Raw genomic sequence first — 24,734 nt, 5'->3', positions numbered from 1 at the left:
ATTCTGGCCGATGTGGGCTTTGTATTTTCATTACACAGAAAATGAAAAGCAGAACAACTTTAAGCTCTGTGAGCAAAAGCATCCTTTGAACTTGAAATACATGATATTAAGAAATGTTTTGACAATACTGCACTGAATTAATGGGATGGCACAATGAATGATGGCATCTAATTAAATTTTTAATTAAATCTTGTCACAGTCTCTCATTGAGAAAAAACACAGCACAGTTGGATTGGACTTTTTTTTTCTTTGTAAATTAGCCTATGGCAGATTAACAGGTGCTCTTCATATATTAATTACTGAAAAATGGAATCCAACATGGCTTCCAAAGGAAGTGAACTATGCAACATAGCTATGCAACAATGGCCTTTTTCAAACAGGCATCAGAAAGTGATGGGTTTTGTCTGAGAGCTACATGGATTTTATGCAGATCACACTCTTAAGAAACAGCAGTGCACCCAAATATATGTTAGAAGATACAAAGCAAATGAACAAATAAAAAGACAAAATATTCACAATATTTTTGGTGACTTTCCACAATTTTACAAACTGCTATGCACCCTTTTTAAAAATGTTGTAGTCATACCTTGCAGGACACAGTGATGTAAATCCCACTGGCAGAATTAATTACTCTTTCCTTTGGGAGTGACCAGAATGCCTATCCAAAATAACCAGTGGATGGGAGACTTTCAGAGCAATTTAAAGGGAGAGTAAGATATTGCCAAAGGGAAGAGAAGAAAGTGAAATTTACATTCCATCATACTAGATATAACTGTTGTGACCCAGGCCCAAGTAGGTAGTAGAAAACTCAGTCCATGAAGAAACAAACTTTATTCAAGCAGCTGATAATTACTTCATTCCCAACGTAGTTCAACTGAATTAAAACAAATTCCTCCCAACATAATTTCCTCAGTCCTATTGCAAACCTTGGTCCAATTAGGCAAACTGCCAAAGGCCTTTCTTGGCAAACATTCAAAAGTGACAAAAATAAATGCAAGACGTAGATGAAGCAGAAGATGAAGCTACCAACGTTGTTTTTCAGCAAAGCCCAACGTCGTTGCTGGTCTGCTTTAAGCCTTATGGGAGGGGCCAATCATCTCTTGGCCCTACTCCCAAGTTGTCCCTTTTGCTTGAGCTGCTCTTGCCTTCTGGCAGTTCTTCTCATGCATGCATTAGGAACAGGCTCCTCCTGTTCCTCTGCCTCACTACTATGAGTCTCTGGAGGCTCTGGAGTCCGCACCACACTCCCCGATGGCCCTGGCCTCACCTCAGCCTCATTGCTGTCCGACTCCGTTGCCAGCTCCGCAGGCTGCTGGTGGACCACAACAATAACTCACTATATTGGACCTACCAAGATCTGAGCAACCATAATGAAAACTTCTCCAATCTGATGCTCCCAATGACGATAGACTTACCAAATAAATTCCTTAAATATATGTGGAAATCTACTTCTTGGTATAATTTCCTCTCCAATTTACTTCATGCTCCAATGTTATAGTATCCTAGGATCAAAAGGAACCTTGGAAGTCTTCTAATCTAATCCCCTGCCTGAAGCAGGAGACTTTATTCCATCCCAAACTAATCCAATCCAATCCAATCTTTTCTTGAAAACCTTCAGCAATGGAGCACTCACAACTCCAGGAAGCAAGCTGTTCCATTGATTGTTCTCACGGTCAGAAAACTTCTTAGTTTCAGGTTGAATCTCTCTTTAACAAGTTTCTATCCATTGTTTCTTGTCCTGCCCTCAGGTGCTTTGGAGAATAAGTCAATCCACTCTCCCCTGTGACATCTGGTCAAGTATTGGAATACAGCTATCAAGTTACCCCTAATTCTTGTCTTTGTTAGGCTAGCCATATCTAGCTACCTTAACCATCATCATGGTTTACTCTCCAGTATAATCTTTACTGCTATTCTCTGAACTTTTTCTAGGGTCTCCACCTTATTTATATTGTGGTGACCAGAACTGGATGCAGTTTCCAAATGTGGTCTCACTGGTGCAGCATAGAACAGTACTTTCACTTCAGTTTGCCTAATATGAAAATACTGACTATTAGAATTTTACTATTTTACTATTATTACTACTATTTAGTAGTATTTACTATTATTACTACTACTATTAAAACATGGTAATTACGACATCAAGACCCAATATAAGTAGAAGAAAGAGGGAATGAAGACTACTGGTTGGATTATTGTTGCTTGGGATAGCTGCCATGCCTCCAGTTGGCTTACTACTCTGCTTAAACAAAATCTGATTTTACTAAATCAGCAATCTTTGCTGATTGGCAAGTGATTTTTATTACAAGTAATCATTTGCTAATCACAGTAGCCACAATAGTGGGATTAGAAATCTATACTTTTGATTGAATAGCTACTGGGAATACATACCAACTTTTGCCTTTAATCAGGCTGAGGCAATATCTTAGTAATTTTTCAGTGCGTCATTGCTTCAAAAATCACAATTGGACCTTACCATTTAATCATATATAATCACGCTATTTTCTTCATAATCTAAATGTTTTGGATTGTCTCCTTCACAACTATGTTCTTGGTTTTCCTTTCTGGATTTGAAACATTGCAGATATACCTCTCCTCATGTAGCAATTGTGTTTCATTCAAAAAAAATGTTTTTTTAATGAAATGAACTTGTGAAGATTTTTAAACTCTGAAGATTACTGGTTACTGCTGTCTCATTCAGATAAAATTATCTCTTACTGTGCCTGATCCAATTTTTTACTTTTTTGACCCTCACAACCAATGGAAATTGCTTAATCAAGTTATCTCTTCCTGAACTGTTTTTCTTCATAGTGTAGCACTTCCCTGGTCATTGTGGCTGACTGGGGGGGGGGGTAGGCATGGCAGGGGCCAGTGGGTGGCAGGGGCCAGTCCCTCACCATCTTTGGGATGGCTCGTAGGCCAATTCCATGGCCTGTCACAGTCCAAATCTGGCCTGTGGGCCACATGCTTGACATCTCTGGTCTATCATAACTAGATTATGAAGGAATGGACTCCCTCCTATTTTTGCTTTTTTTCCCCCCAAAGAGTGCAATGCTATAAGTTCTGAAATCATTAAACTTCCCCTCCCCCACCAATAAAACTTACAGTTCCAGGAATTAGAAATAGACATATATACAATCAGGATGCACATGAAAACAATGAAGTCTGTCAACTATCAGAACTATGCAGAAAATCTGCCCTCACCCACTTTGTTTTAGTGGACTCAGCTAGTAACTCAGATGAAGTGAAACATTTCATGGATGCTTTGAATTTACTTTTTGTAAAAAGTTTGGTTCCACGGCAAAGTATGGGAAACTGAAAGAGAGCATAGAGATCAGCCTTATACCTAGGCAGATTATTGATCCTCCCAACTCAATATTTTCTGCCTTTAATGTTAGTGGGTATCTGGGATTTTCAGACAGAAGTTTCTTCCAGCCCTATCAAGAGAGATAACATGGATTGATTCTGGGACCTTTATCTTGCATAGAAGAAAAAAAGCATATTGGGAGGGAAACGGTCAAAGAGGAAAAAGTGAACAGCAAGACAGAGTGTCACATGACCTTTTATTCAGCAACTGCCTTCAGTTTGACTCTGACAACTTTGTATTTAACAAACAAAAACTATAAAGTCCCATCCCTCAGCTAGTGTTATCTAATACAGGGGTCTCCAATCTTGGCAACTTTAAGACTTGTGGACTTCAACTCTCAGAATTCTGGGAGTTGAAGTCCACAAGTCTTAAAGTTGCCAAGGTTGGAGACCCTTGATCCAATACACACAAGGCACAACTAGACCTTACATACAGTAGAACTGAAAGGGTTGAAAATAGGAGACTTATGGGCTTCTGCTTTGAAAAAAAAAACCATGACTAAACATTGCCTTTACTTCATATAGAAATGATGAATAACAGTTTATCTTTACGTGGGAGTAAAACAAACCCATTTTTGCTTGTGTTAAAATTCAGGAGCAAGATATCAACACATTTAGCACATTTCTTAATCTCAGAATATATAGAACAATAGCAATAGCACTGAGACTTATATAGCACTTTACAGAGCTTTACAGTCTTCTCTAAGCAGTTTTACAGAGTCAGCATATTGTCCTCAACAAATCTGGATCCTCATTTTACCAACCTCGGATGAATGAAAGGCTGAGTCAACTTTGAGCTGGAGAGACTCGAATTGTTGAACTGCTGGCAGTCAGCATTTGGCAGAATTAGCCTGCAATGCTGCCTTTTAATCACTGTGCCATTGAGGCTCTTGTGATGGTTTGAGAGACAAATTATTTCCTCCGTTTGAAATACTTTTGGGAAATACCATGATTTTTTTCCTGTCCTTCCTTGAATATACACAGTCATATTAGAGAATTAATAATTATCCAAATACAGACAATTTTTTCTATACATAAACATTTTACAAAGGAAATATTGTCCTAGTGGACAATCATTTACATAGGAACCAGCAGTGTGCTGCAGCTGCCAAAAAAGCCAACACAGTTCTCGGCTGCAAAAACAGAGGGATAGAAGTGTTAATACCACTTTATAATGCCTTGGTAAGGCCACACTTGGAATACTGAATCCAGGTTTGGTTGCCACAATGTAATAAAGATGTTGAGACTCTAGAAAGAGTGTGGAGAAGAGCAATAATGATGATTAGGGGACTGGAGGCTAAAACATATAAAGAATGGTTGCTGGAACTGGGTATGTCTAGTTTGATGAAAAGAAGTACTAAAGTAGACATGATAGCAGTGTTCCAACATCTCAGGGGCTGCCACAAAGAAGAGGGAGTCAAACTATTCGCCAAAGCATCTGAGGGTAGTACAAGAAGCAATGGGTGGAAACTAATCAAGGAAAGAAGCAACTTAGAACTAAGGAGAAATTTCCTGACAGTTCGAACAATTAATCAGTGGAACAACTTGCCTCCAGAAGTTGTGAATGCTCCAACACTGGAAGTTTTTAAGAAGGTGTTTGATAACCATTTGTCTGAAGTGGTGTAGGGTTTCCTGCCTTAGCGGGTTGGACTAGAAGATCTCCAAGGTCCCTTCCAACTCTGTTATTCTATTCTATTTTGGTTGGGTCTTAACTTATCAAAGCAAACTTATCCTTGTGTAGATAGCATCTTATAGCAGGCCAGGTGTCCTGTTCTTTTCCCATGTATATCGACCAGCTAAGTGGACATTTTATTTTTGTGATTTTCCATTCAACATTTTTCATTGTTCCACTATGTTGGAGGCAATTCTTCAGAAACTCCCATGGCTTGACACCCAGCATATCTACAACAATCTATACATTCTGCTAAAGAGAATATATGGCTTCTATCACCTTCAAATGATTTGGTAATAGTGATGTACAAATCTTTAGAAATGGATGCTTTATGCTGTAACAGTTTAGAAAAGCTTTATGGATTCCTATGCAACACATTCATTTTAATATTTCCTAGCAAATATTAAAGTGAATAAATGCTTTGATGCCACTGAGAATAAAGCAACACAGTTTTTTCATGTATTGATAGGTCTCTATTTATCAACTATTCCTTTTCATTGAATGTTGTGTTATTTTGTATCTTGCATTGTTTCGGTTTCCAAGATCTAGTTTGACAATGTTAACTTACTTTTTTTACCATCCATTATTGTTTTGACATCAGTGTATTGAACAGTGGCAAACTTCATGGGTTGCATTTGTCATGTAATGCAGCCACAAGAGCAATTTGCGAACTGCAAGGATGGCACATGTTATAGGGGCTACACTGGGTGCCAGTTTGCTTCTGGATTCAATTCAAGGTGTTGGTTATGACCTTTAAAAAGCTTCAAGGCATGGGGCCTGGTTACTTGAGGAGCTGTCTTTACTCCATTTCATCAGCCCATCACAGCTGGTCAGACAGGAATGGGATGTGGCAGACTCCATCAATTCAATAATTTAAACTGTCAGGGTCCAGGAAGAGAGATTTCTATGCCATTGTCCCACCCTTTGGAACATTTTCTGCCTCAGAAGTAAGGTGGGCCCTATTCTCCTGGCTTTTCAGAAATGTTGAAGACCTGACTCACTTGGGCCCCACAAAGAAACACACAGCCATGGGGCTGGTTAGCACCTTGAAGGTCCTCTATTACCTTTTTAATAATTTTAACTATTTTATTTCTGTTTTTGTTGTTCTTAGTTGTGAAGTTATGTCTGACCCATCGTGACCCCATGGACAATATTCCTCCAGGCCTTCCTGTCCTCTACTATCCTCTGGAGTACATTTAAGCTCACGGCCACTGCTTTAGTGACTCCATCCAGCCACCTCTTTCTCTGTCGTCCCCTTCTTCTTTTGCCTTCAATCTTTCCCAGCATTAGGTTCTTCTCCAGGGAGTCCTTTCTCATTAGGTGGCCAAAGTATTTGAGTTTCATCTTCAGGATCTGGCCTTTTAAAGAGCAGTCAGGGTTGATAATTTTGTTTCATCTCCTCCTATTATAGTGTAGGCTCAATGGCCTAGTTGTTAAGATGCTGGGCTTTTCAGCTGGAAAGCTGGCAGCCTAGGTCTGAGACCCGAGCAGAGAGGTGGGTTTCAGCAGGTTCTGACCAGCTTTAGAGAACCAGTGGCAGAAATTATGAGTAGTTCAGAGAACCGGTAGTAAAAATTCTGACTGGCCCCACCTACATCTGGTCTCTGCCTCCCAAGTCCCAGCTGATCAGAAGGAAATGGGGATTTTGCAGTAACTTCCCCTGGAGTGGGTTGGGAATGGAGATTTTACAGTATCCTTCCCCTGTCACGCCCACCAAACCACACCCACCAAGCCATGCCACGCCCACCAAGCCATACCCACAGAATTGGTAGTAAAAATTTTTTGAAACCCACCACTGCCTGAGTGCCACATGACAGAGTGAGCTACAGTTCTCACCCCAGCTCCTGCCAACTAACAGTTTGAAAGCATAGAAATGTGAAAACAGGTACCACATTGGTAGGTAGGTAACCGAGCTCTATGACATCATGTTGGCCCCATGACAATGGAAATGTCTTCGGACAGCACTGGCTCAATGGACTTGAAATGGAGATAAGCACTGTTCTGTCCCCCCTCGCCTCCGTCCGAGCGATGGCTTAATTAGCTGGCACTATTAGCTCTGGCAGCAAACTAGCGAGTGTCTGCCAAGTGACTCTGTTATCTCCCATGATGCCAATGAGTCACCCAGGAACAAACAGTACTTCAGCTCTAGTTAAGCAGTTGATTTGCCTGCTACGAAGAGGCATAGTAGCCCTCGCTGGTTTTATATCCTATGGAGTGTGGCTCCATGACTCAGCACTTCCTAGGCCTGCCCCACCCCTGCTTCTATTGTTCCCGCCTCTCCTGCCTACGAAACCTAGGGTCCAGCCAGGCCTGATTGCCATTTGTTGGGTATGGAGGCGTGGCCTGGGGGGGAAGAGTCAGGGGACGGAGGCCTCGTTATCTCCTCCACCTGGCCTGCCTCTGGCTCCTGGAGCTGAGCCAGGGAAGCCAGTGCTCCCAAGGTAAGTCCTGATGGCCCTTCCCCCTCACTTTCCAAGTCACTTTCTGGCAGGGGGCCCAGCTCAGGGGGCGCAGACACAACTGCCCCTACAGTCATCCATGACTAGTGGAGTAAAATCTGCAGGGACTCCTTTACTTTTTAAAAAACCTCCTATTATAATGTTTATATATACTGTAGCTTTCATGTTTTTATGTCACTCAGAGTTGCTCTGTGAGGGAGATGGGCAGTTTTTAAATGCCATATATAAATATGTAACCAAAGCAGCAAAATATTGTTAGAACTATCCCCAGCAGTCAAAAAAAAAAAGTGGTAATGTTACCTGATCAAAGCTGGCTTTGATGGTTTTGATGCTTTATAGTATTGGAAGAAGAGAAAAGCAACTCCTTTTGACTCAAAATCCTGGGTTTCCTGACACGGAGGATGAACATCCTACTATTGGGTGGGGGGGGGGAAGAATGTTACTACTATGCCAAAATTGGACTAAAGTGTTCGGTTAAAATAAACATCTCTATTTGAGTTGGCTTTTTGTTGTTGTTATTGTTAGATTTCAAATAGTGATGATTACGATTGCAAAATATAAAGGTAAATATTTATTTATTTTTGTTTATTTATTTAAATGTGTATGCTACCCATCTCACCCAGGGAAAAATCCAAGTAAAAACAAGATAAACGATCAAAATAATAATTATTAAGGTTAAAACTGTCTAAAATAATCATAAAGATGGTAAAATATCTTATATTTTAAATTTTTAAAATGCATATTATAAAGTTTAAAATATTGAGGAACTTATTAAAGAAGAAAATAATCTTGGAATTCTATTTATCACCTCGATCACCTGGAGTCAATATAAAATCTAAAGGGATAATAGCAGCAGCAATAGCACTTGGACTTATATACAGCTTCACAGTGCTTTACAGCCCTCTTTACAGAGTCAGCATTTTGCCCCCAACAATCTGGGTCCTCATTTTACTGACTTCAGAAGGATGGAAGGCTGAGTCAACCTTGAGCCAGTGAGACTTGGACTGCCAAACTGCTGGCAGTCAGCAATCAGTAGAAGTAGCCTGCAATACTGCATTCTAACCACTGCACCACTGTGGCTCTGATATGATATAGGCCAGGGGTCTCCAACCTTGGCAACTTTAAGACTTGTGGACTTCAACTCTCAGAATTCTGGGAATTGAAGTCCACAAGTCTTAAAGTTGCCAAGATTGGAGACCCCTTATACAGGCTTTGTGCACAGTATGAAAACCATTAGGTAGAGTTACTTGAAATATCATACAAGCATAACATCACTTTACTGTTCCTTAAACACCTGGACACCTGTTTTCTGGCTTCCGTGTGAACCTAAACAAAAATATTGTTCTGTTAAGAGCCTCATTAATATACGTGAATAGTTTTAGGGTTCTGAAAATAATGCCTTTCTCCACACACAGGCAGTAAGTTATAAAACAAATAAATGCTGTTACTAACCGGTTCCTATAGCTTTAATTTTTTTAAAAAGTAATGAAATAATACATTTAATTCATTTCTGTATTATTATATGCTTTTATCAATGCTCTATAATTTCAATGGGACTATTCATTTCACACAAGAGCCAAGCATATCTATCTATCTATCTATCTATCTATCTATCTATCTATCTATCTATCTATCTATCTATCTATCTATCTATCTATCTCAAAATGTATAAATGCCATTACCATCAAATTGTCTGATAATATTCACACATCCACTCTTTAGAGAAAAAAGCAGCAATTGATGATAGCCTTAAAGTCACAGAACCCTTTTCAGCATGCTCACTTTCTGCCATGCTGGGAAATAGAGGTTTCCATGGCAGGAGGCTCATTCTGGCAGCTATCACCTCGTAGCAGGACTGAGAAAGAGAAACAAAGGGTTCATTAACTCATGGGAAGAGTTGGAGAAAATAAGTACCACACTGAAACTTCAGTGGGCATAAAGAAGGACTGTGACCTCATGTCAACCGTAACAGCTTTCAGTGGATTCATTCTGGTATGCAATGAATATCCTCACCATGCTTCGGGTAACTTCTACCAAAGGGTCAGAGAGCCCAACAGCCACCACGGGAGTCAAATTATAGAAGGAACTAACCTATTAGCATGGTTCCCACTAGTAAGCAGCAGTGTTGTTTCTCAAGCTCAGCAGCTTTAAGATGTATGGTCTTCAACCCCCAGCATTCCCAGGCCACTACATTTTAAAGTTGCTGAGGTTGAGAAATGCTGGTACAAAGGATGGGGAGACTGCTAGAAAACTATGTTTTTCTTATTCATGACTCCAATTCATGACTGCAGCAAAAGGCCATTGCTGTTCTGTTCCTACCATACAGTCAGGAACAATAGAAAATCATTCAGGCAGCCAATTGGGATGGATTACAAACCCTGTAGTACAGAGAAACAAATCACGCTGAAGGATGATTGGGCTGCAGATTCTCTTGGCTGAAGGATCATTAGAGGCAACAACTGATTGGATGCAGTTGTTCAAGCAACACTGACAACATGTGTGCTCTACTGCTTTGTCTCTAGTAGCCTTGTTACCACAATTCAGCAATTATTCTGCTCACTTGCCAAGTCCCCTTCAACCTGGAAAAAAAATCAGCTCCAAGCCACAGGTCTCTCCTGTGAAAATGCAGCCACCTTCACAATTAATTAATATTTGAGGACTCCCTTGTTATCTGAAAAGACCTTTCTTCTCTCATAGCCATAATTTTTCTGCATATTTTGACTTTCCGGGCCCCAGTGGAAATGGACCCTCCGAGCACAAATTATGAGATTCAACCAATATAAACCTCCTTCCTTTCTCATTGTCCTTTGTGGGCTTTTTTCCCAGACATGGACTGATGATTAGTTGGCTAGTTCATCCTTTTCCCCCCTTTAATGTATAGCAGAAACCCTGCAGTACATAAGGCTATGTGACAAGTGCATATTTATAGGCATATGTAATGAAGATACCATTTCCAACCACACCACTCGGCCACATCCTTTATAGATTAGAAAATCATTTAAAAATGCATTTCCTGAATCACGAGGATTACTAAAAATTACTTGCAGGCAAGGCCATCGGGATGAAACACCTCTTCTCGACCAACTGTGCCAATAAAAAATCCATATTGTAATCTGTAGGTGATTAATCCATTTTATGTTGAGAAAGAAGGAAGCGAAGAATTTGCTTCTAACCCCACTAATTATTATTCTGCCTGAAAACCATGAGGCGAGATCTCAGAGGGGAACTAAAGTAAACTGGTTCAGCAGTGTCTTTAAGCAATTGTGACGTCTAAGGAACTGTAACATGCTGCGGTAAATAAATGCACTCAGTTAACACAATTAACTATAAAAACCCAACACACTTCTGGGTTAGCAGAGGACTCAGTCCTTCACTTTTAATTGGTATTTAGATCAAGCTGTTTCTCTGGACATGCCTAGGGAAAAGAGAAAGGAAAATCATGGGGACTGAATCAGCCCTTCATTTGGAACAATGTTTAGTGCCAGGTGTCTTCATTTTTTGGCTTTGTGTGTGCGTGTGTGAGAGAGAGAGAGAGAGAGAGGGGGAGACAGGGAGACAGAGACAGACAGAGAGAGGAAGAGGGGGACAGAAAGAGAGAGAGAGAGAGAGAGATTCACTTATTTCCCCCAACTAGTTCAAACTTAATTTGAAGAAAGAGAATTTGTTTTCACTTTTAAGGAGAAAAATAATGCAGACATTGTTTGAAATGGAGGGAAACTTTCTTTTGCACTTAACCAAGTAGGCTGCATGTGAGTGAAGAGTCTGTCTTTCACTGTTCAATCATTTCTCCTCTGGTCTGCTGCCTTTCTAATTTCCCGTTTTTTAATTGAATCCCATGGGGAAAATGTTAGAGGAGAAACCCCTTGTGGGATTTTTCAGACTGGGAAATATTTAAGGAGATTCCTGAATAATGGAACTATTTGTTTGTCTGTTTGTTTAATATGGCCATCGTAGCAATGAAACGGGAAACAGAACAAAACCAGAATCAGACTGTATTCATTCATTCGTTGGTTCGTTCGTTCATTCGTTCATTCGTTCGTTCATACTGGCCATCTGAACAAGCGACTCTGGATAATGAACAAAGAAAAGAAATTGTTAAATACAATGAAATTTAATAAACAAAGAAGAATCCATAGATGCATTAATGGAATAAAAGATATAAGTCCAGGTTTTAAGATAATAAAAATAAATTAAGATAAGAGGGATAGCAACTGCAGAATACTAATCAACTGAAACTTAATTAAATGTTTAAATCTAAACGAAGGACCCAATACAAATTATTACAGCAACAGCATTTGCACCAACCATCGTTTCCAGCAATAAGCTGGTGGGGGAGGGACTTTATCGTGAAAGTTTGAAAAAAATTCTCAGGCACTTTAAGAAAAACTAGGAAAAACAGAAGCCCCCTTCATAGGAAGAAAACTGAGAGGAGCACTACAGAGCACTACAGAGGAGATTTTAGCATGGTGTGACAGCCTTTTATTTTAAAATTCATCTCTGGATTACCTGAAATAATAGCAAAGCAAGTATAAAATATTCTACTTTGACTACTGAGTAAATACATTAGAGTTAGAATAAGAAAATAGTTCTTCAAGTCAGAATGCTAAAGACTTGAATTTTAGCATTTAACTGAACACAAAGAAAACAACACTATGTGACTACTTAAGGTAGAGTAAAGCTCAGAGAAAAACTTTGTGGAAAAGATAATTTGCCACAAAACCTGCTGGGGAGGAATAAAACTACTTGGCCGTACTGTGAAAATTATTGGCACAGTGCAAGTGAGTTAAATCAAACTCTTATATGGAATATAGAATCACGAAGATTTAAATTATTGTATTAGGATGTCATGAAGCAGAAAGAGGATTTAGCACAGCCCTGGACCTTCTCCTACTTGTGCATAATCCTTCCTCTTTCTTCCAATATTTTAGAAACAACTGTGGGAAGCCACATACCGGCTCCTAGAAGAATGAAATATTTTGAGGAATATTAAAAATGGCAGAATATTATATTTCCCCAAATGAGAAATGGAGAATCATGTCTTTTTTAGAGGCAGAAAGCAACCTCACTTTTCTTAATAGCCCACAGCAGATGTCAGCACTTAAGGGATAGCTTATTGAGAACTAGATAGTTCTATTCATGGGCAAAGCAAATACTGCAAGCAGAAAATCATTCAAAACAGGATTTTTTGAAATTCCCTGCAGCAAAGTCTGAACAAATGCAGTGTAATAGGATTAGCCATCACCCAAGAGCTAAAAGAGGACAAAAGCCATTTAGCCACAATAGGAATTGCCCAATACCCTTTCAGAACACAAGGCTTCATTGCATCACCCTCAGAGCAGTCCAAACTTCAACCAAACTTAGCTCAGACAAGCAATTAAGATTTGTATTTCCTCTTTTGCCTATGACCCCTACATGACCCCTATATGACCCAATAGAAATCTGACAACAGCCAATAGAATACACGTTATTGCACAGGAACAGGAAGCTCAAATGCAAACCTCAAAGAAGATATAAAATCCCCTCTCTCTTAACTCCATTTTGTCAGCTGTACCAGAACCATGTGCTTGGTGGTTCTATTCATCATTAAACCTTCTTTCCAATCAGCCTCCATGTTTCCAGTGTCTTCCTCCCAGCTTAGAACTGAACCAGATGGATATTTCGTCCCATACAGTCATGGGATTCACTGTGGATTGCCTCCCTAACCCTATCAACCTTTTTCTTCAATGATCAAATAATATAATACTAATCCAACATTACAACTTTTAGACTCCAAAAGGTATTGGAGCTAACTTTAATCAGTACTGCAATAAACCTGGAAATATTATAGCAATATGTTTAAAGTGTGAAGCTGAGTAAAACAAAGAGAAACTGAATCCTTTCCTATTTTCATCCCCATTTTCTGAAAAGTATCCTTGAAATAAATTTCAGCTACTCACCTGTTTGCTTGCTTGTTTTATTTATTTGATTAATTTGAGTAAATATTGGTGCTGCCTGCAATTTTGGGAACTTCTGATTTATGTGCTTGAGTGTGGAGGAGAAAAGCAGCAGCTAACCCCAATGGCACAAATTGTTTTTTGTGCAAGTTCTGCAGACTAATCATTGCTCAGACAGACCTGTGTATTAAATGGATTAAATGTGTGCCCATGAACTAGCCAACAAGACACAACTAAGGAAAGCTAATGAGTCTTGGGAGCAAAACACCATGGCAGTCTCTCAGTGGGTTTAATAAAGATGAGAGAGCATCATAACCCAATGACATCCCGGAAGCTATTTAAAGCCTGGCTAATTTCCCAGGCTTTGGGACAAAGTGAAGGTTGAGTTTTTGCTTTTTTTAAAAAAAATGCTTTTCGGGGCATTCATGATTTCCTTTTTGTCATATATATATATTTGTTTTCTGAGGTTTTCACGGGTGTTTGTATGTAGGTCTTTGGTTGTTCGGGTTTTCTCCTGTGTAAAATTGGAAGTGTCTTGGCGACGTTTCAACGAAGTCTTATTACCCAATCAGTTTAAACCCCCACTAGCAGTTAAAAGGAAGAAACAGCTGCGATCACACATTGCTCCCAGAAGCACGAAGCTGAAGCCTGAAGATGACGAATGAGACTTATAAACGAAGCGCAAAGACACTTCCAATTTTACATGGGTGAAAACCCGAACAACCAAAGACCTACACACACACACACACACACACACACACACACACACACACACACACACACACACACACATATATATATATATATATATATATATATATATATATATATATATATATATATATATATATATATATATATATATATGTAGGTCTTTGGTTGTTCGGGTTTTCTCCCGTGTAAAATTGGAAGTGTCTTGGCAACGTTTCGACGAAGTCTCATTCGTCATCTTCAGGTTTCAGCTTCGTGCTTCTGGGAGCAATCTGCACGCACTCTCACACTACCACCCAGCACAGATCAACTCCGTAGCCAAGACACTCATCTCCAGAACAAAATGCTTAGCTGACGAACAACACCTAAAAACCGAACTAGACACTCTCACTAATGTACTAACATCCAATGGATTCCAAAGAAATAAGATTACCAAGCTAATCCAAAAAGAACCTCCCACTAAAATCCAAGACAGAGAACAAGAAAATGGCACAGCCCTCCTCCCATATATAAAAGGCACCACAGACAGAATCAGCAAGATCCTCCACAAACACAACATCAAGACAGTATTCTGCACAAACCAAAAAATATCCACCATCCTAAGAAACCCCAAAGACAAAATTGAGTTAGAAAATCAAGGAGTATATGAAATCCCATGCACCGCCTGCCCCACCACATACATCGGACAAACCAACAGAAGAATAAGTGCACGCATTGAAGAACACAAGAACTCAGTCAAAAAGAGGAACTAACTTCTTCCCTGGTCCAACACTTTAAAGTCACAGGACATGATATTGACTTTAAAAGACCAGAACTATCGCCAAAACTGAACACTTTAACAACAGAATAATCAGAGAAGCCATTGAGATAGAAAACGCCCACACAGCATGAACAAACGAGATGATACCTCCCGCCTACCAGCCATTTGAAACCCGCCTTATTGACAAACGAGTCCCTAACACGAGGAATGACACCAGACCCACACTCACGAGGTCCACACAGGATGTCACCACCACATCCACCCAGAAAGCAGACCCAAACCCACACTGATCATGAAGCACGACCTCGGACCAGAAGCCAGACCGCAGCTGCAACATTAGCCATTTCAAACCCCTCCAATCCATACATGCAGCAGACTGACACCCACTATGAAGATGTAGCACGACCACAAAGCCAAACAACAGCTATGCAGCTCACCAGCTCAAATCCCCCTGCAACACAGACTAAATTGAGCACAACCAAGCCCCCCCCCAAACCGGACACACCCCCCCCCAACCACAGCACAAAAAAACCTCCATCCAATCAGAGCACAGCCAAGCTCCCACCCAATCAGTTCAAACCCCCACTAGCAGTTAAAAGGAAGAAACAGCTGCGATCACACATTGCTCCCAGAAGCACGAAGCTGAAGCCTGAAGATGACGAATGAGACTTCGTCGAAACGTTGCCAAGACACTTCCAATTTTACACGGGAGAAAACCCGAACAACCAAAGACCTACATACAAACACCTGTGAAAACCTCAGAAAACAAATATATATATATATATTCTCCTTTTTAATTGTAAGCCACCCAGAATCATTTGGAGTCAGGTATCCTATGGTGGCTCAGTGGCTAAGACACTGAGCTTGTCGATCAAAAGGTTGGCAGTTCAGCAGTTTGAATCCCTAGTGCCACATAACGGGGTGAGCTCCCGTTACTTGTCCCAGTTTCTGCCAACCTAGCAGTTTCAAAAGCACATAAAAAATGCAAGTAGGAAAAATAGGGACCACCTTTGGTGGGAAGGTAACAGTATTCTGTGTGCCTTTGGTGCTTAGTCATGCAAGCCACATGACCATAGAGACATGTTCGGACAGCGCTGGCTCTTTGGCTTTGAAACGGAGATGAGCACCACTCCCTAGAATTGGGAAAGACTAGCAAATATGTGTGAGGGGAACCTTTACCTTCACCTTTATCCTATAGATTCCCTTCAGAATCTTCTTTTCTTTTTAATTCTTTTTAAAGAATCTTTCGACATGCTTTGTATTAGTGTGTCCTGCATTTGTATCTTTTTAAATTCTATCTGATTGTACATATGGCCAAAGTGTCAGGCTAGGACAGATCTGTGACTAGCCCTATGGTCTTATTAAACAAAAGAATTTGACCTGAGTAATATTATTTTATAACCGCACAGAGTGCAATTAAACAATAAGAACCATTGCCATTAATTATAAAAAGAAAAAAAATGTCAAATAATGTCAGTATTTTTATTAATATCAGTATTTATTCCAAATTCTATTATACCTTTTCTTTAAAGAAGAAAAACACACTTCTTCTCCCTTCCAAACAAATGCTTTTCTTGCTGAGATTTCTCAAAAGTAATCTTGAAAGAACAGTCAGGCCAACTAGATAAAAATCTGAACATGAATGGAAATCCTTGGGAAAATAAATTCAAGGTCCCGACACCTTGAAATAAAATAAAAAAACCTATTTTTTTATTGGAAGTCAGCTGTTTTCAGCCAATCATCTCATTTTTTTTGATCTTTGGTTTGGGATTTGCCGTTCTTTAGTAGCAATATGGGGCTTGACCTGCAGTTTGTTATAGATTTGATGTCCTTGAGATGTGTATTAAAGTCTAAAGTTCTGCATTGCGTAATGTTATCCATGAATATATGCATGAAATCAGGCATACATTGCTGGCTTAAAAGGAGCAAGCGGCATTAACAAGAATGTGGATATAGGTGATCCATAGCGATTGCTTAATTGATCTTTGAACAAGGCTTCAAAGTCTCTCACCAAAGACTCCTAAGCAAACTTTAGAAGTCAGGAGATTAAAACAGATTACTTCTATGCATTGGTAAGAGAAATTCCAAGAATACAAATAAACTGAGGGATGTAAACTTTTTATTTACCAGAGAACTCTATTGAACCTTGTTTATAAACAATCTTGAGTTGGAAAGAATGAGAAAGATGGCCAAATTTGCTGAGAATATCTGATTGTATAGGGCATGTAAAACAAAGGGAGAATGACAAGCTTGAAAGAACATGTTTTTTAAGGGCAAGGGTAAAATAGTGTAGGGTTTTTCTTGCAAGAAATCTTACCTCAAATCTGAAAATAGCAGTGGCTGACCCAAAAGGGGGATTTCTTATAGGATAAATAGATATTGATTACATCTTGCACCAATTATTATCAAATACTTTATTGTATTGTACTCTTATTGTACTCTGCTTCATATCTGCTATTTCTCTGATGTACAATTACTTTGGGCCTAACCAGAAAAATAATTTGAAGAAATATCCTGATCCATGACATTTTCTGATTCAGCATTTTAAAGATTTTACTGTTCATTAGCTTCAGCGGTAAATCAAAATGATTTTGTGCATCTAAGGCAATAAATGATCAAAATGATATACATTATAGGTAGTAATCCAGTGATGGAGTTCAATATCTGGAGGTAAAGCTCAGCCTCATTCAGCCACAAATAGGGGAATGGTGATCTCTGAAACACAGTTCAGATTTTCACTTATTTACAGTATTAAAGCTGAGAGGAGCAAAACCCTGGAGAATTTTTTCAACTTCGCACTATGTGTAGAAGTGTCCAAATGTTCTTTGGGTAACTTTTCTTCATAATATGCATGTAACCATCTCTCTCTCTCTCTCTCTCTCTCTCTCTCTCTCTCCATTTCTATCTTCATCATCTCCATCTATCTAAAAGATTTTTTTTTCTTAAATCTCTTTTTTCTCTGAGTTCATCGGGTAAATCTTCATCAAATTTCACAATGTACCCTAGGGAAAGACTGATACAAAAACAAATCCTACATGACAGATGTCTTTCAGCATCATATAATATTCTTATGGAAATCCAGACATAGTTGTGATGAGTAAGAAACAGGAATATAAAAGCCTTAGGATCATTAATTAGTTCTGAGTGAAGAATTCATTTATTCTTCTTTTTAAAAAAGCTGAAAATAGCTTTCACTATATAACTAAGAAGAATCTTATTTTAAAAGAGGTTGCATGACTTGCATTCATTCCATTGTTTATATAAATACCAAATAATTAATAGAACAAAATGTCACAGAAGAACATTAACAAAATGATTAAATTGTTTTAAAAAGTGGGCATCCTGAAAAACAAAGGCCATGAATACCAATGGGAATTACTTTTTTTTCTGAGTAAGCCCATTAGAACTGCAGTATTGCTGATATATTATGTATTTGTTCCATATATTGTAGTTCAATTACCAAACTGAATGAAAAAAATGACATATTTTCATGACACATTGACAAGTATGCTGTAAAATAAGGCTTTAAAATAAAGGAGAGCACTTATTTATAACTTTTCAGAACTATTGTAACTGCACTAAAATGTATTGCCAACATTCAATTTTTATGTAAAAGACTTATTTTATATTCATGAATATAATTTAAACGTTGAGCATAGCTTGACATTAATCAATGGTACTTTAATAACAGATATTTGTAATGGCAACTCTTTTATTATATTGGTTCTCTTCTTGGCTTCATAATTCTCTCCTTACTTTGATAGGATCCAGCCATAGATTTTAAAGAAGTGTCAAGCTGGAGTGGAAGAGTATATTCAATAGAAATTAAGACTGGAGATGAGATAAATAATAAGTCAGGCTAAATTTCTTTTACAATTTATACAATGTTAACTTGATGTAGGTTCTAGTACAGAAAGAGTTGTGTAAAGGCAAGTTTTACTTTTTCATTACACTCATTGTAAACCTATAAATTCCTCTTTAGGGGTATGGTCTACTCTAAGCAAAATAGCCAACTACAATTCTTCTTTTGAAGGGCTCCATTGTTGCAATAAAGTCCACTTCTAAATTAGAGCTGTATATGCACCATAACTTACTTCTTAATTGATTATCAAGATATCTTTGGTTCCCAGTGACCACATAGACAGAATTTCTCCATGAGAATCTATCTCTGACCTGTTTTTTCAAGTCTCCCAATGGTGCACTCATTGCCACCTTAACTGAGTTCATCCATCTTGCTGCTCATCGTCTTCTTCTCCTTCTTCCACTTTTCCCGGCATTAGAACCTTTTCCTGAGACCTGGATAATAGGTCTCTTTGCATAATAGGCCCAAAGTAGCTTGTTCAATGCCTCAAGTGAGAACTCTAGAATGATTTGTTTCAGGATCCATTGCTTTTTTTTTTTTAACTATCCATGGTATTTTTAAGAGTTTTCTTTGACACCAGTATTCAAAGGCACCAATAATTTTTCTCATCTCGATTGGGGGAATGCCAAAATTGAAATAGTTTTTCCCGAATGCCATCACTCTGCTAAACAAATAATTCCCTCAATACTATCAAACTATTTACTAAATCTGCACTACTATTAATCTTCTCATCATTCCCCATCACCCATCTCCTTCCACTTATGACTGTAGAATAGAATAGAATAGAATAGAATAGAATTTTTTATTGTCCAAGTGTGATTGGACACACAAGGAATTTGTCTTGGTGCATATGCTCTCAGTGTACATAAAAGAAAAGATACATTCATCAAGGTACAACATTTACAACACAATTGATGATCAATATATCAATATAAATCATAAGGATTGCCAGCAACAAGTTATAGTCATACAGTCATAAGTGGAAAGAGATTGGTGATGGGAACTATGAAACGATTAATAGTAGTGCAGATTCAGTAAATAGTCTGACAGTGTTGAGGGAATTATTTGTTTAGCAGAGTGATGGCCTTCGGGAAAAAACTGTTCATGTGTCTAGTTGTTCTGGTGTGCAGTGCTCTATAGCGTTGTTTTGAGGGTAGGAGTTGAAACAAATATTGCGATATGATAGAACCCAGAAATTTGAAGGTTTCTACTGTTGATACTGTGTTGTCAAGTATTGTGAGAGGTGGAAGTATGGAAGGGTTTTTCCTAAAGTCTACCACCATTTCTACGGTTTTGAGTGTGTTCAGTTCCAGATTGTTTTGGTTGCACCACAAGGCTAGTCGTTCGACCTCTCATCTATATGCGGATTCGTCATTGTCTCGAATGAGACCAATCACTGTTGTGTCATCTGCGAACTTCAGTAGCTTAACAGATGGATCATTGGAGATGCAGTCATTGGTATACAGAGAGAAGAGAAGTGGGGAGAGCACACAGCCTTGGGGGGGCCCTGTGCTAATTGTACAGGTATTTGATGTGATCTTGCTTAGCTTCACCTGCTGCTTCCTGTTTGTTAGGAAGCTTGTGATCCACTTACAAGTCTGTTCCGGTACCTGTAGCTGGTTTAGCTTAGTTAGAAGAATGTCTGGAATGATGGTATTGAATGCTGAACTAAAGTCTACGAAGAGGACCCTTGCATAGGTCTTTGGAGACTCAAGATGTTGTAGGATGTAGTGCAGAGCCATATTAACAGCATCATCTGTTGATCTATTTGCTCGGTATGCAAATTGCAAGGGGTCTAAGAGCGGATTCGTGATGGTTTTCAGGTAGGAAAGCACTAGCCTTTCAAAGGTTTTCATGACTACAGATGTTAGAGCAACTGGTCTGTAGTCATTCAGTTCCTTGATGGTGGGCTTCTTCGGCACTGGGATGATGGTAGAGTGTTTGAAGCAAGAAGGAACATAGCACATCTCTAGTGATTTATTGAAAATATGGGTGAAGATGGGGGCCAATTGGTCAGCACAGACTTTTAAGCAAGAAGGAGTTATCTTGTCTGGGCCTGGAGCTTTTCCTGGCTTTTGTCTGTGAAATAGGTCCTGCACTTCCTTTTCTGTGATCACTAGGGGTGTGAACCCAATGAAATGGGGTCAGTTGTAGGAGGCTTGGCTGTTGTTGGTGTGTCTGAGATGGGGTTGTGGAGATAGGTGGCTGTAGTTTCCTTTCAAACCTGCAGTAAAACTCATTCAGGTCATCTGCCAGTTGTTGATTACCTTCAGCCTGGGAAGGAGGTTTGCCATAGCCGGTGATATTTTTAAGAGTTTTCCACATGTTTGCTGGTTCATTTGCTGAAAATTGATTCTTTAGCTTTTCAGAGTAGCTTCTTTTTGCTGCTCTTATCTCCCTTGTTAGTGCATTTCTGGCCTGATTGTACAGCATTTTATCACCTTTTCTGTAGGCTTCCTCTTTGGAATGTCGTAGCTGCTTAAGTTTAGGTGTAAACCAAGGTTTGTTGTTACTGTGTATTCGCAAGTTCCTTGTAGGTACACATAGGTCTTCACAGAAGCTGACATATGATGTTACAGTATCTGTGAGTTCATCCAGGTCTGCAGAGGTATCTTTAAAAATATTCCAATCAGTGCAGTCAAAACATGCCTGTAGCTTTAATTCTGATTCCTCCGTCCAGGTTTTCACTGATTTAATTATTGGTTTTATGGCTTTAAGTCTTTGCCTGTAAGCAGGTACAAGGTGAATCATGCAATGATCAGAGTGTCCTACAGCTGCACGTGGTAAAGACCGATAGGCATCTTTTAGTGTTGTGTAGCAGTGGTCTAGAGTATTCTTGCCTCTGGTGGGACAATTGACATGCTGAAAGTATTTTGGTAGTTCTTTCCTTAAGTTTGCCTTGTTTAGATCTCCCAAAACAATGGCCAGTGAATCAGGGTGTTTGGCTTCAGCCTCCATGATTTGGTCAGCTAGAGTTCGTAATGCCTTGTTTACACAGGCTTGTGGTGGGACATAAACAGCAATTAGAAGAAATGAGGAAAATTCACGAGGCGAATAGTAAGGTTTGCAGTTGATAATTAGAGTCTCTAAATTGTTGTCACAGAATTTGTAAATTATGTTAAAATCTTGACACCAGGTTGAATTAATATATAGGCATAAGCCTCCTCCTTTCTTTTTACCAGATGTTTCTGGAATCCTGTCTGATCGTTCAATTTGAAATCCTGGAATGTTCAGGCTGCTATTTTCAATTGATTCATTTAACCAGGTTTCAGAGAAGCATAGGACTGCTGAATTGCAAAAATCAGAATAGTATTTGTTTAAGAGGAGTATTTCATCCATCTTATTTGCAAGTGAGCGTATATTTGTTAGGAAAATTGAAGGCAGAGGAGTTTTAATGCGACTTCTTAGCTTGATTAAGATCCCAGATCGCTTACCTCTTTTCCTTCGTTTCCGTCGTTTTTTTTTTTTTTAGTAATCTATGGCTCCGTGGGAATTGCCTCCTCCTATGTTAGAATCTCCTCCATGTTTGTAAAGACAGGCGGGGGTGAGATTAAAGAAAGCTGCTCCTTAAAGAAATGTTCCTTAATTTTTAGCAGATGGTCTCGTGAGTAGGAAATCCGTAGTGAGTCACAGAGAACAATTAGAAATAAAGAAACAATTAGAGAGCATTTCACCGAGGCAGCCTTCGTCGGCGCCATCTTGACCCTTTATTACTTGTATCCTTACAATTATTACTTGTATCCTTACAATTTATATTAATATTGATTGTTTCCTGATTGCTTATTTGTAGCCTATGACTATCATTAAGTGTTGTAAGTGTTGTACCTTGATGAAGGTATCCTTTCTTTTATGTACACTGAGAGCATATGCACCAAGACAAATTCCTTGTGTGTCCAATCACACTTGGCCAATAAAAAATTCTGTTCTATTCTATTCTAAAAGATTTCTGAAGAACAGCATAAAAAAGTGAAAAGCCATAGCAACACACTCTGTCAGTAGAACGTCCCCTTAATGGCTAAATATAATTAAAAACAACAACATGAGGACACCTTCTGGAAATTCCTAACAATATTTACAGATATTTACAGATGAACCAAATCCTAAGGGGCATTAGACCATGACCATGCCTAGGGTGCCAAAATATCTAGAGCCAGTCCTGGTTGAAATTGCCAAGAAAGGTAGCACCATTATAACTACAGAAGGTAAACTGTTGGCTAGAAATTTGTGGCACACACACTTTGCATATAGAAACTTGCAGGCAGGTTTTGAGCTAGCAAATCTGAGATAGAAAAAGGTCAAAAGGCTACTCAGTCAAAACCAAGAGAGGCAGAACTTTCTGGCTTTTGACTCCCATATATTGATTGTCCTGATTTTTCAGTCCAGCACTGATATTTGTTCTAGGTTCTGGATTCAAATGCTGGTATTTACAGGAGTGGCTGGGAAATATCTTTTTTGTTTTCCTATAGATACAATGCCAACCACTCTCACTACATCTGTACTAGATGGGCTATTGGCTAGTCTTTTGATAAGCCATATTTTTAATTTTTTAAATTAACATATTCATGACATTCATTTCATTGTAATCAAGACACATTCTTCCATACGTTTAGCTCTTGTGTTTGGAAAATTTTACACTTTTCTTTAAAAAAAAAAATCTCTATTCCAATAATTTCATCCCATCTGGAAATTTACATAGTTTTACATTCGTAAGAGAGAAATACATGATAAGCGTATTACATATGCCACAGGTCTTTCAGAAAACAAGTTTCAGTAATGCTAGAATTTTTGAAAAACGAGTAACAAAGATACAGCACAGATAAATCTGTTTCATAAAAGCAATATTGTCCATAGAAAATTAAACTAATAAACAAGAGAAGGCTAGAGATTACAATGTCAATAAACAGAATAACAGGAAGAAAATAAACACCTTTTGCTTTTATTGCTGTTTTCCCAGTGTCCTAATGTGTTCAATTTCACATCAATATACAGTTGAAGGAAAGTTTTCTTAAGTTGGAGTCTGTGTCAGCTTCCCAGAAATCCCCTCTGCTAAAATCAAATTCCAACTTGTGAACTAGAGGATGGAGCCACCATTTCTATTGTCTATGGTAGCCCTGATGTGGCTTTGCTGTGGAATCATGACAAAAAGATGGAGAATATCCCACTTTCTTTATGGGAGATATTCATCAAGGAAAGAGAGAAACCACAAGACACCACTTTTCTGGGAACCTATAAAATTTGAAACAAGTACCTTTTTGAGTTTGGAGCTTTGTTTATTAAAGGTATGAAAAGAACTGAAAAGTGTAAGAGGTTTTCTTAGAATTTATAGTAGTATTACTAGATGAGAAAGAACTTATTAGAGGTTCAACTTATTAGGCAGAAGAGAGGAGAAAAGAAGAGAGGAGAGGAGAGGAGAGGAGAGGAGAGAAGAGAAGAGAAGAGAAGAGAAGAGAAGAGAAGAGAAGAGAAGAGAAGAGAAGAGAAGAGAAGAGAAGAGAAAATACTCTTTGGCTGAGTGTGATTGGACATACAAGGAATTTCTATCCAGTGCAGAAGCTCTCAGTATACATACAAACCACAAAGTAATATAATCATAAAATACCAATAGTAGAAAAGCCATATATGCTGTTATTATATAATAATATACTATACTGTATTATATAAATATTATACTATATAAATATACCTATATCTAGTATATAGGTATTAGAAAAGATAATATACATGATTTAACTTCACTTTATTACTTTCATCTAATTCTTAGGCCTGGGGTTAATATGTTAGCGAGGCCCCTATTATGTCTCTTTGTATTCAATTATTATAGCTGTTTTTTGTCCAGGCTGTTATGCTGTGTGGTTATATTTTTAAGGGTTTTAAATTATATACTGTTGCAAACCACACAGAGTTTTGTGGAGTGGGATGGATATAACATATCTGATAAACAAACAGTAACAACAGCAATTGTTCATTCTTAGTT

Source organism: Ahaetulla prasina, chromosome 1, assembly GCF_028640845.1.
Source record: "Ahaetulla prasina isolate Xishuangbanna chromosome 1, ASM2864084v1, whole genome shotgun sequence".
NCBI classification, from domain to species: Eukaryota; Metazoa; Chordata; class Lepidosauria; order Squamata; family Colubridae; genus Ahaetulla; species Ahaetulla prasina.
The sequence above is the reverse complement of the archived record's forward strand: the minus strand, read 5'-3'. Positions refer to the sequence as shown.